This window comes from Podarcis filfolensis, assembly GCF_964270895.1.
Source record: "Podarcis filfolensis genome assembly, chromosome: 5".
NCBI classification, from domain to species: Eukaryota; Metazoa; Chordata; class Lepidosauria; order Squamata; family Lacertidae; genus Podarcis; species Podarcis filfolensis.
In genome coordinates this window covers 47572513-47585998 of record NC_139608.1, presented here as the reverse complement: position 1 = coordinate 47585998, position 13486 = coordinate 47572513, and the positions used below count along the sequence as shown (strand labels likewise).

General features: G+C 42.4%; 1 long non-coding RNA gene across 1 annotated transcript; it reads left to right on the top strand.

Moving 5' to 3' along the window:
• On the top strand, window positions 1–7076 carry LOC310763841. The gene is made up of 2 exons (XR_014548834.1): window positions 1–1498; window positions 5919–7076. It is a non-coding gene; the product is annotated as an uncharacterized lncRNA (long non-coding RNA).
• The last annotated feature ends 6410 nt before the right edge of the window (window positions 7077–13486 follow it).

Here is a 13486-nt window from a genome sequence, read left to right as displayed (position 1 = left end):
CTCACTGTAGCCTGGAGATTTGCCCACTCAACATTTTCTGCTTGGGGCTGATAAAAAGGTGTGGTGGAGGGCTCTCGCTTCTTTGGCTCCCAGTCATGTATCAAATAAAACTCCAGTTCTTCCCAGAGGCTATCAAGTTATAGAGAAGCACATGGCCTAGAGATCTGTTTATTACATTTTATCCTCGAGCTTCCATATGTTTACTTTCAAGGAAGTCCCATTATTGGGGCTTACAGGTAAAGGTGCAAATGGTTATGCTTAAAGTTGGAGGAGCTCAGCCTTTCACACCTACCACATGAGAAAAAATTAAGGAGGTGGCACTTACCGGTACCCAGTAAAGAGCTGCTATGATGAGAAAGAATGCAATTGCTGCATTTTTTAAAAAAGCATTTGTGTCAGCTCCATGACAGCCTGAAAAAGGTTGTCAACCCTATACCACACATTTCAAAACACTTTTAGGCTGCACTGCTCACTAACTAGGAAGTAATTTTCATTGCACTTAATGAGAAATACTTTACTACTGAGTGAGGGTGGTGTAATGGTTAGATTGTTAAACTAGGTGCTGGGAGCCCAGGGTTCAAATCCTCACTCAGCTGGGTGACGCTGGATCAGTCACTGTTTTTCATTCTAACCTACCTCACAGGTTTGCTGTGTGAGGAACTTAGAGAAAAAATGGGATACAAATGTAATAATAAATACCATTAAAAATACACAGGATTGTGCAGTTAGTAAAATCAAGTGAATTTGTTCTATCAAGGAACATAGGACATTGCCTTAGATAATGTGTCTCAAGCTGTCAAGGTCATTCTGTATTTGGCCCTTTGTTATCTTCATGCTATTGTCTGATGTCTGAAACAAGAACCTTTTGCCTCTTTTTCCTCTCCTTGCTATTCCTGCCCCAAGCAAATCATGAAGGCCCTTTGATGTTTGAAGTTTACTGAGCCAGCACAAGGCTATGGTTGGGAAGATGGCTGTTCCTGAAGTTTCGAACAACTGATTCACAACTGCAGTCTTCAGAGTCAGTACTAAAAAATGAAAGTGAGCCTACAAAATCCTATTTATGTTAAGCTCGCATAAAAAATGCAAAGGTCACAAAATTGCAAGTAAACGAGTTAAATCCTATGTAGTCAGAGTCTCTGAAATGGCTGGCTTAAGCAGTTTGAAGATTGATATGTGCACACAGCTTATGATTAACCAACCTCCACCCTCTCAAAAAGACCTTTTCTTGACCTTACAGACAGTTTAATTTATTTTCTTAAAGTATACTCAGAGCCTCCCTATTAATTACATACTGTGCATAACACTGAATGCTGTACAGCCGTACTTAATTAGAAGGCTTAATGCTAATGTTGTTATGAAATATTATTACTCTTAGATATTCATTGCCAAGACAAGCTGATATACATCACTGATTCTCCCAGGATGCCACATCCCAGAGCTCTTTTAGGGATAAGATTATATATGGTGTAGTCCCATTCTGTGACTGTATTTCTCCTCTGTAAGCAAATGTATTGATCTGTCTATAGATGCACCCCCTTGAGTACAGGGCAGTTTAAATGTAAGGTTCTGAACTGTAATAGCACAGGCTTCAACATAAACTTAAGTAGTTAAGAGCTATACAAGAATTAAAAGGCTAGTGTTGTTACTACAGGTTCTTAACGCAAGTCAGTAATTGTTTGTATGTCAACATGCAACGCATACCTAACCTGTAATGTAAACATCAGGGAATCTGTATAAGTACATGAGTAACATATTTACTGTGTTTATGCAGATTCCCAGATGTAGTTTGGAAAGAGGTAATGACGCCACTCTAATGGCTTAATTATAAATGCACACCGACAACAGTTTGAGATCCACAAGTCACTTCCTGATTTGTCTTTGAAATGTTTTGAAGCACAAGCACCCAAGTTGTAACTTATAAACATTCAAGAACTAAGCACTGCTAGGTTTTACCTCGCAGGCCTCTTTTGCCTTTAGAGCTATATGACAGGCAGAAATTTACCATGTGAACATTTACCTAGCAAGCAGATTCACCGATGCCAGAATTTGCTTCCGCCAGGCAGAATCTCCACAAATCAAAAGTTGGTATCCTTCCTAACAACAAACAGAATATCATCCCACCGCCTCTTCACATCCAGCCATTCCCTGGAATCATTTAAGCACACAAATCCTCTAGCTATAGAAAATAATTGCTACATGGGATATGTTAAACCACTGGTGCTGAGCTTTTTAAACACTGCTAGCATATATATATATATATATATATATATATATATATATATATATAAAATATGCAGCCTCTGCTGCACCCTCCTGTTTTTATCCAGGGGTACTGCAGAATCCATTACCCGTACCACAGGTTGGAACTACATCCTAAAAGCAGAAGAGGAGCCTTTCTGGGTCAGACTAAAGATGAGAAGTCCACAAGTAGGACATGAACACGGTTTCAGGTGATTCACTGAAAATGGTATTCACTGGCCTACCACCTACAATAATAGCCACTGATAGCCTTATCCTTCAAGTCTGTGGCCATCACTAGATTCTGTGGCAGTGAGCAATCAAAGGGGGGAAATGCTGCAAAATGAGTTTCTATTGATGCACAAATTTGTATCACTCATTAAAGTCTCACCATTAAGAAAACTTAGGAGGTAAGAATATTGCTGTCGTGATCCAAGAGAAGCATATTTTCAAACTCCTGTCTCCACATTGCCCTAAACACTCCACTGCCCTAGTTCCCACAAGGTGTCCTTTGAAGCGTTGCATAAAACTCTGTAAAGAGTCTAAATTGCAATTTAGTAGCTGAGCAATTATGAGAGGCTGAAACCTGGCTTATTGTTTCTCAAAGAGTCACAAAACCATGCTGTCTGAAAGAACCAAAGCTACTCTCTAGTCAGTTTCCTTGTTCAAATCCAAAGCCATCTAACCAGAAAGTGACCCAAGCATAAAGAAAGGATATCTTAGAAATATCGCACTCCAACTAGGCAAATAGCACTGCACCACAAGACTCCAGCAAACCAAATGCCAAGCCACGTGTTGCAGGAAAAGCAAAACACCATCAAAGTCGCTAGCCAATCAGACACGGGGAAAACATTCCTTCCCAATCAGGCAATGAAGATAAGCGAAACCTATTGGCAAGTCTCTGGAAGAGAAGTTGCACTGGCCAATCGCAACTGTGCTACGCAGCGTCCTACCTCCAGTTAGGGAGTTTACTGGTTCTCTCGACTTACCTGCAAATTATGCCATCTAAACGCCAATGTCGTCGCCTCGCACTTCACAATACCACTAGCCCCTAACTGAAGCACTGAAAATGAATCCGAATGCACCCTGCATAAGTTTATCGAAGCCTCCATTAAACTAGGTGGGAAGTCTAGATGCATCTAAACAAGCCCAAGTAGTAGCCAGAACAGATCACAAAAGCAGCAACCTTCAGAAAACCGAATAAAAGACCACTGACACGCAATAGCAGCACTTCATTTTCCCCACCACAATCCTACTTAAAGCAACTGGGCGCATCTGCAGCAAGGCGCACACCATTCCACTGCACGCTTACCTAGGAGCATGCCCCCTTGGGCGCCATTGGGCTAATTTCCGAAATGACTTGCTACAGGACCCAGGTGAAAAGTCCCGCTGACACCACTTTCGATTCTATGCACTTTGTACGAAAGGGGCTTCCTTCCGAGGAAAGATGCAGAGGTTCGGGTTACATGCCGCCCACAGATTACAGTCTTATGCCCATTTTCTCGCTTGCAAAATCTATGAACACAATGGAATTTATGTCCCAGAACAGCACAGGATCGGCAAAAAGCGCAGTCTAAGGAAACACACCCTTGCCTGGAGCAAAGTTCACTGCATACAGTGGAACTTAATTTCGAAAAAGCATGCATAAAATCGGGGTGCAGTATGACGAAACACTAAAAAAGAGGCAGCAATCATAAAATTGTTATCCCCTTTCCCAACCGTTATAGCCAAAATGCATTATCAATTCGCTTTTTAAAAAAATCGAGCCGAACTCGATTGCCGAGAAGCCGTTTAGGAACAGCTCCTTTTGCTCAGATACGGGGATTTCCGCTCACATTTTTGCACCGAGCTCGCACGCCGCTTGCTTTGCATGTCTGGGTTTCTTTTCAGCAGCAAATGACAACGAGAGGCAAAGACGTAGCAGCCTAAATCAACAGCTACTTAAAGAATGAAAATGTGAGAAAGTCACCCTTTTCCTCCTCTTGCTTTTACCCAGAAGCTGTTGATCATAAAACTCTGGCCCACAAACTCTCCCTCTCTCTCTCTCGCCTAGCTTTCTCCTCGGCAGATCAGCACCAGATTTCTCCACTTGCGACTGTTTTCAAACAACCTTGTACTTCCCCCCACGTTTAAAGTGGCGGGGTAGTCCCGCCTACGGAGCGGAAGGAGGAAAGCTATTGGACGAGGTTGCCCGCATAATTAGAATAGTGGGCCTTCCCACCCGAGAAGGGCGGGTGTTTGTGAGACTTTTTTTCCGGGGTTGTCAGAAGCTCCTTTAACAGCCATTTTTCACTGGCGCAGATGATTTTGCTTAGAGGCGTTCCGTCGATTTCCGGCCTGTTGGCAAGGCTAGTTTGCTTTTGAGATTCCTTTAACGCTGCAGTATTTTACATGCCGATTTACTCCAACGTCAGAATTTATCAGTTGCAAACCTTCCAAAGAGAGTTAACATGCCAATGGATCAGCTTCGTTACTTTAATTTTTTGATTGCATTGCAGTTATAATCTCACAAAACATTTTTACAGCGGTGGGAGGGCATACCCTAACATTTGAATATTCCCCATATATTCTGCTGCGTGCAAAAGTAATGACTTCGACAGAACATTTATTGGGAAGGAACTCTCCCGCGAGCCCTGCTGGGTAGAGAGCCACGATTGCCTTACAAACCTTGGTCTTGAACCTACTTGCAGATCGATCGTGATCATATTTGCAGATAAGCAAGTGCCGCTGATTTCAATGAAAAGCTTCCCTGAATGCTAAGAAGTGCAACAAATTAAACTGAAAAATGGAGGAACTGCACGCATACCCGAAAGCGACGGGTGGGCGTGCCTGGGTGGTTACGGAAGAAACAGGAACACGCTGGCTTCTCAGAAGTATGGAAGGGGGAAACGGAAATTTGACTTACTAAGGCTTTCTGCGTGTAGATGCTGCAGGAAAACGTTCCTGCTGAGGACCACGCCTCCTACTGGAAAGTTTTTGCCTTCTTTCCAGTAGGAGTCACTGCTCTATATAAACTAAGAATGAATCCACCGTCACTTGAAAATCGCTAAGGTTCGTGGCAGACAATTAAAGGATGTTTCTGCGTCTTGTTTAGCAAATGTAATGCACTGCGCTAGATGCGACATGTGAAATTTCAATACATTTAAAAATCAATAGGAATATCTATGTGAAAAATGCAACAAGTGGATTTTTAGCTCAATGGATGTTCTTTGCACACATGCCAGAGACCACTTGACTGAAGCTCATGTGGACCACAGTTTGCGAACTCTGCAGGGTGGCAATTCAGAAAACCAGTGTCCCCCCCCCCTGTATTATGGAATAGTATCTGATTATAGGCATTATGGGCCATGTGGGGTGGGGGTGAGGGCAAAGTAGCTGGTGAGCTGCCTGTAGTGACATTTACACTATGAAAAGCAGAATTTGTGAGTGGTGGTCATGTACGCGAACCCAAGAAGATTCCCACATGATTATTAAAAGGCAGATGTGATATCACGGTGTGTAAATCAACAGCTGAATAATATATCCTAAGTTTTCAGCCAGGTGATCCTCTTTAAAATATATGCTGAATATAAAAAAGGAAGAGGGGCCCAGGGTGTTTTGCAATATGTTGATAACAGAGCCAGACACGTCTTTTGGGATCACAAGTCATTTGTTTTTCTGTCCATTCTTGCCGCAACAAGACATGCACTTTGGAAGCACTCCACCTACCAAGAGCAGCGCAAGAGAAAGTGCACCATGATCTGATTGAGCCAGAATGAATTCTCCACGGAGAGAAACAAACAACGCTGAACAGACTTTGCTTCAGCATGAAGGAGTCACATGTCTGGTTTCCCAGCTACACCCACAAGTTTGTACTATTAGAGGCTATTATTATTGCTGCTGCTGCTGCTATTACTACATACTAACAGAAATCTCAGTTACCAGAGTGTGGTTGCATAAGTAACCAATACATCAGCACCCAGATACAAGGAGGCAGCACTGGTATGCGCAGGATAACCCAGTGGTTCACAGAAGTTACTCCCCTCCCCCCCAAAAAAAATCCTTTAGGGGAGGGGAAAACCTAAAAGTGGAGAGACCAAAAACTGAGTATATTTAGAAGGCATGGAATGCTGACTGGCTGCGGAGAGGGGATGAGAAACCAGGAATGGGGCAAGGGAATAGCTTCAACACTTAACAGTGAGTGCGCACGCTGCACCATTTTGTTGTAGGTCCCACTTGTTATCATATTTAACATTTGCATAGTGCTTTCAAATATTCAGAGTGCTCCTCATGCATTATCTAGTTATAATCCTTACAACAACCCTGCAAGGTGAAGTGAGGATTATTCCCCCCCACACACACACAGAGCAGATGGGGGACAGTGGCTGAGAGAAAACAGCTTGCCTAAGGCTACGTGGCCAACTAATGGCAAAGCTGTGGCCTCAGCACTCCAACACTGACACCCTGATCCAGCTCTGGAGACCATCTCAGTTGTGAGTCCTGGAAGACCTGCTGCCTGCCTTGCTAGGCTTTTCCTACCTGGTCTGGGAGCGCGGGGCCCTGACTGACTCGAAAAGTTGAGACTGCTGAACAGATGCTAGGGCTGGGATATGGTTTAGGAAGTTTTGTTGGGTTTGTGTGTGTGTGTGTGTGTGTGTGTGTGTGTGTGTGTTGTTATTGATATTAATTTTTTTGTATCTTTATTTTAGATCTTATGATGATTTATGTGGAAATTGTTTCAATTTGGTTGTATACTTTGTATTTATTGTTTATGGCTATTTTTGTTATGTTTGTAATTATCTTTCTCAGAAGCTGCCTTGAGCATGGAAAAGAGGCATACAAATAAAATGATGCATGGATGCAGTGCTTTTTTTTCTAGGGGTACTCAAGGGTGTGCAATACTGGCACCTTTTTCTGGCAGAAAAGCACTGGTTAGAAGTGTGGCACATACTGTAACAACTTCATGGTGAGTACCGACACCTTTTTTTCTAGAAGAAAAGCACTGCATGGATGTATTATGTGCCACTAGTAGCTGCCTGTGGTGCATGGGGTTGGTGCATCACAATGCTGTCTGGATTTGGCTTAAATATGGCAACCCTAACTGCAAGTCACTTTAGGCCAGGGGTCAGCAAACTTTTTCAGCGGGGGGCCAGCCCACTGTCCCTCAGACCTTGTGGGGGGGCCGGACTATATTTTGAAAAAATAATAATGAACAAATTCCTATGCCCCACAAATAACCCGGAGATGCATTTTAAATAAAAGCATACATTCTACTCATGTAAAAACACTAGGCAGGCCCCACAAATAATCCAGAGATGCATTTTAAATAAAAGGATACATTCTACTCATGTAAAAACATGGATTCCCAGACCTGTCAGTGGGCCAGATTTAGAAGGCGATTGGGCTGGATCCGGCCCCCGGGCCTTAGTTTGCTTACTCATGCTTTAGGCACTTAACAGGTTCCCCGAGTGCTGGAACTGTAATTAGTGTCCTAGAAGCTGCCTTATAGCAGAGCTGTATCCCGTCTTAGGTGCTGTTGTGTCTCTGATTGCACAGTATCACAGTCACACAGCAACCTTTTATTGAGTGCTGCGCCTATGGATCTATATAACATACTTATCATGACTGAGTCGTTCTGGAGATAAGTGTGCAAAACATGTATGTGAAAGTTTGCAGCTGTGTAGAGCATGGTCATTTGGGCGTTTACTTTCTCCCTCAGTAATTAATTGCAGAGTAATGGGTTTGCAAACAGTAACCAGTATTCATCAATCAGTCTTGGGATTTCAGTTATCAGTAAGAGAGTCTCAGTAGATTTGGATGGGAAAACAACAGTTGCCTAGAGTTTCTAGGCATGTGATCTTCAAGGGCTCTGTTAGTTAGCTAAAACTGCTAACAATGGTGAAGATAGGACGAATACTTCATGCCTACTGATGATAAAGCCTTTGAGCTTTATATTATGAAGTTTTTCTTTCTTTGACTCAAGAAAATCTGATGGTGCATGCCCTAGGCAGAATAATGGTCTTTTGGGAGAGTGTGCAAGCTTTGAAGTTCATAGCATTTTTCTGCAGGATGTGGATGCTCATGGTGGCCAAAATGACCTAACTTTCCATCTTCTGAGATGGACAGTTGTGTGGCTGAATTGTGTTTTTTTGGGTTTGGGTTTGGCAGCCCACAAGAAGGCTTAGCAATAAGTTTATTCATATCACCGTATCTTTTTGTCTGGCTTGCACATTGGCCACAAGAAGGGCCTTATGAGATGACAGGATGACATTTGCTGCTGACATTTAAGATAAGGATCTAAGATAAGATTGTTATCCCAGTCCCCTCGCTGAAGAGTCCTTGTTTGCTGCTGTGCCTTTTCCCATTTCTTCAGTCTCAACTAAAGAGTTAAGTTTCTTAAAAGGAAATCCGGATCCCTCTGTTTGGAAAAGATGTAATGTAATCAACAGAGGCTGCACATGATCCAGCATCCAAGCCAAGTGAAATCACCTGACTGATTCCAGTGCCACCTTTGCCAACTGTAATAAGCTTTCTTTGTTTTTTTTAACTGGGAAGTGGTGCTAAAATGTGATCAGCAGTTCAATATTGTCAACAAGTTCTAGGCAGAAGCAAGAGGAAGAAAAGAGTTATATTTTTTTTTAAAAATCTAAGTAGCCAGTAGCTGAAAGCTCTTGTATTTCTACAGGCAAACGTATGACATGACCCCCCGCCCCATCATAGAACTGTAGTGTTGGATGGGATCCAAAGGGTCATCTTGTCCGACCCCCAGCAATGCAGAAATCACAACTTAAGAATGGGCATCCAACCTCTGTTTAAAAATTTCCAATGAAGGCGAGTCCACCACCTTTCAATGTAGTCAGTTCCACTGTTGTACAGCTTACTGTCAGAAAGTTCTTCCCAATCACTCTTCATGAGATGATATCTTAAGGAGCTCCCTAGATATTATCACAATGGAAAGAAGAACAGCAAACATTTAATTTGCCTAGGACAAAGAAAGCTCTTGGGCTAACCCTGTTTCTAGCCATCTCCAAGTGTTCAATTATCCTTGTCCTCAAACCCCCCAGGGCAAAATAATCTCACAGCTTCTTCCAACCCAAAGGCCTGGTAGGATGGCTTATAGCCATGGATTGCTAGCCAGCTGCACTGTTAATGGTCTTCTAATTGTAATAAGTTTACTTGTTTATCAATCATTGGCTTCAACAGAATGCACAGATACAATGAGTCATGTGCTAAATGCCACAAATGATATCATTTGCTACTAAGCACAGGTCTAGGCTGAGCATGTCTAGGTAATTCTCTTCCATCTAACTACTGACTTGGCATGCAACCTTAGGCCACTCACTTAATATCTCATCTTCTACCTGCTGCAGAACAATACTAATCATATACACCACATAAAAGTGCCATGCTTGCAATGATGCTTGCAATGCCTCTAACAACTGGGTACACCAGGGGGTATTTGGTAGCTCCAAAGTCCCGATGAGGACATCTAGCACATCTCAGATAGAAAGCTTTTATTAGAAGTAGGCTATGATTTTGTCCTAGGAAATTTTTCATGAATAATACAACAATGAATGTACAGGAAAAACAAGTTGCCAAAGAGCTGTTGAGAACCACCTTTCCCTTTAAAACCTCTGGTCCTCCTGATGGTGATGGACTGCATTGGCCCAAACCAGCATGGCCAATGGTCAGGGATGATCGGTGGTGGAGTCCAACATCTGGAAAGCCACAGGTTCCCCACCCATGATTTACAGAAAAATTGTACATCATGTGCAGGTATTACTACTACTACTAGCTTACTGGTTCTTTCTCAAAGCAGAGCCCAGAGTGGCTAACAACAAATATAAAATACAACAAAAAAATCCTAAGAAACACAACATTAAAAATGAATTAACCAGCATAAAATACATTTACTCCAAACCAACACAGTCAGTTGCACAGTAGTATAAGCCAATAGAGCTGCCCTCCTTATGCTCCAAAGGCCAATACAAATAAATGTTTCAAGTTGGCATGTGAATGTAAATGGGAAACAATCTGACCTGTACTTGGAGTTTGCACATGAGATGCCACCACTAAGTATGCTCTACTGCATGTACCACACTCCCTCTCCCTCTTCCAACCCAGAACATATTCATCAAAGTCACCAACAGCAGAGTTTCCAGCCAATATTATGGTCTAGTCAGAAGTTGTGTTGTTTTTAAAAATTATTATTAATTTATTGCAACGTATTTCTGCTGTGGGGCATCACATGAATCTTCAAGCAGGTTTCAAGGCAGGGAGATAGGAGGAAGGGGGGAGGATAGGAAGTAGACACAGGAACTAGAGGCAGGCTAGTGGAAATCTGAAAGGGGCAACACCTGTGGCAAACCCCACAGGACCTAAGCCAGGAGAGGTGTTGCTGAACTTCATTTTCCCACTCCGTCTTTAGCTTACTTTGGTGGAGGCACTTCTCCATTACTGGGCAAAGTTAAGAGATCCTGGTCCAGCTCCACCACTTAGTTCAAAGCTGTGACTACAGGCTGCATGGGTGGCCTACTCATTTCATGCTCCAACACAAACATGGCTTTTCTCTTGAAACACCCAGTTACTCCTCACAGTGCTTGTAGAGTCTCTCTGCTTTGTTTGAAGCAGACTGTGATACCACAGTAGGTGAAAATGGGGAAATGGCATCAATTCTTAATTCACCTATTTTTCTTGCCTTGAAAGATGACACTGGAGGACAATAACGGCAAGTTCCCACTTTCACCTCAACACACTGTTACATGATTTGGATCTGCCAGCATGCCGTAGCTATGTGACATACGACTGTGTTTTCAGTGCTGTAATCAGTTCCATTTGTGCAACTTCACTTTTTGCAGCCAGGCCAGGTTTCCCGTCAACAGATGCAGATCTTTCAGCTGAGGCAACACCCTCCCCTCTAGTTCAAGGTAAGCGTCTGTGGCCACCAGCTGGCTGCTATCTGTTGAAGATAAGCTTAAGTAAGCCAAGCTGCTTTGCCAAGCCTACCAACAACAGAATCAGTTGCTACTTCTTTCTTCTCTTTTAAGACCAGAACAAAGAATACACGTTCAGACAAGTTCCAAAAAGCCTCAAGGAGAGATTTCATAACCCAAGATACGACAGATCCCAAGTTTTGGAACGATGAAGGGTAAATGTTATGCCAAGGGAAGGTGACATTTGCATCACAGGCCCCACCTAGCACCTGGTGGAAGAACTTGGTAATTACCGTATTTTTTGCTCTATAAGACTCACTTTTTCCCTCCTAAAAAGTAAGGGGAAATGTGTGTGCGTCTTATGGAGCGAATGCAGACTGTGCAGCTATCCCAGAAGCCAGAACAGCAAGAGGGATTGCTGCTTTCACTGCGCAGCGATCCCTCTTGCTGTTCTGGCTTCTGAGATTCAGAATATTTTTTTTCTTGTTTTCCTCCTCCAAAAACTATGTGCGTCTTGTAGTCTGGTGCGTCTTATAGAGCTAAAGATACGGTAACTAGTACCTGCTTAATGGGTTGCAGTACATGGAAACAGGCTATAACTTGTTTAATGTAGCATGAGGTTTCATACATACCTGTCTCATTCCTGACTGAGCTGAGTTAGAGGAAATGGTGTATGCCATTGGCAAATGTTGATCTGATATTGGGTTTGGGTCACCTTATCCGTTACTGAATCCGAATCAATATGGTTTACTGATTGCGTGTCTTCTGCTTTCTGAAGGTCAGCTCTGTGGCTTAGTGGGAAAGCAGTAGCGTTGACCGGTCAAGTTTAATCAGATGTGTAATATTTGCCCTACAAACAAAGGTGACTGGACAAAAAGCCACTTTGGCCTTCATGCCCACAAGGATAATTAATAAATGGAAGGGCAATGCAATGTAGACTGAAGTAGAACTATTATGTCCTGCAGCCCAGTTTCTTCACAGTTCCCTGTTCCCTGTGCAGCAAGCAGGGATTTGGGCCTTATTCCACAGCAGATGGGAGCAGAGGATGAGAACGGTCTTTAATTGACGAACTATGTGGAAGCATGGCATCTGCACACTTTCCAATTGCCTTGCAAACTTAGTTTACAGGGTTTCCACCTAGCAACTTCAACAAAAACTTTCAAGGTTCGAAACTGCAGAAGTGAAATCGTTCCCAATAATCTGTGGGTAGCAATCTGATTTTTAGGAACTTAAAAATCTTGCTGTTACGGTTTAGGCTGCTGTAGAACACATGGTTTGCATTCCTCCACAGCGCTGCTTCCGAAGTGCTCCCAGTCTACACAGCAATGGAATTTGTGTCTTAAAAATACACACACAAGACTGCAATGCAAAAAACAACAACACACACCCTAAAATGCAAGAATGCATAAAACCTAAAAGTCTCCGCATCACATCTGGTACGTAACTCCTAAATGCCACATTTGAGTATCAGTTTCAAAACCAGTGAAATGTAGCTAATAGACATTCATTCACAAATATGCATCAAGTAAAATTATGAAATTCAAATTATTTATCCAAGAGATAATTGGATTGTACAGCAGTTTGCCACTGGTATTTTAAATGTACTACTTCATACACAATGTTAGATTAAAAGCTGAAATACTGACTCATGCCATTGCTGCAATAATTAACTGTCCAGTAGGGGGAATACAATATACATATCAAATCTAAAAAAGGAAAAGCAATATATTTTAATAAAATGGAAAAGGAAAAAAGACTTAAAAATGGGGACAAGAATGAATTTCACCTGACTTATTTCTTTAGCACTACACAGGAAAGTTATTTGAGGTTCCTGTAAAAAGAAGTGTGTTTTAGTAAGCTTTCATCTATATCCCCTACCCCATAATACCTGCTTAAGGCCAGTTTACAGAGTTCTTTTCTTCTGACAAATGAACAGTTAAATCTTCAGCCATACCCTGATGTGCCACAGTTATGATATGAACATGATTATAGCTAGGGTCAGGCTTTGTTCTGGAATGACCTTCTGAATGCCTTGGCCTGGATGCAGACAAACAAAATGTTTGTTTGAGCAGTAGAGGCACCTGTCCTGGGCTTTGGATTTGTCCATCTCACTTGCAGAATCAGGATGAGAACACTGTGAAGTCTGGACTCTGCATGTTAGCTTAAACAAATTAAGCTTAAATATTTTGGTTGCATTGCGTGGAAAGGATCTGGGGGAACAGGATGTGATCTTGCAGCTTGCTCCTGACCTCCACACTGTAATTAAAAGGATCAGTAGCATTACATCTACAGAGAGAGGCATGTGCCATTGAAAGAAAAGATCACCAGTTCTTGCA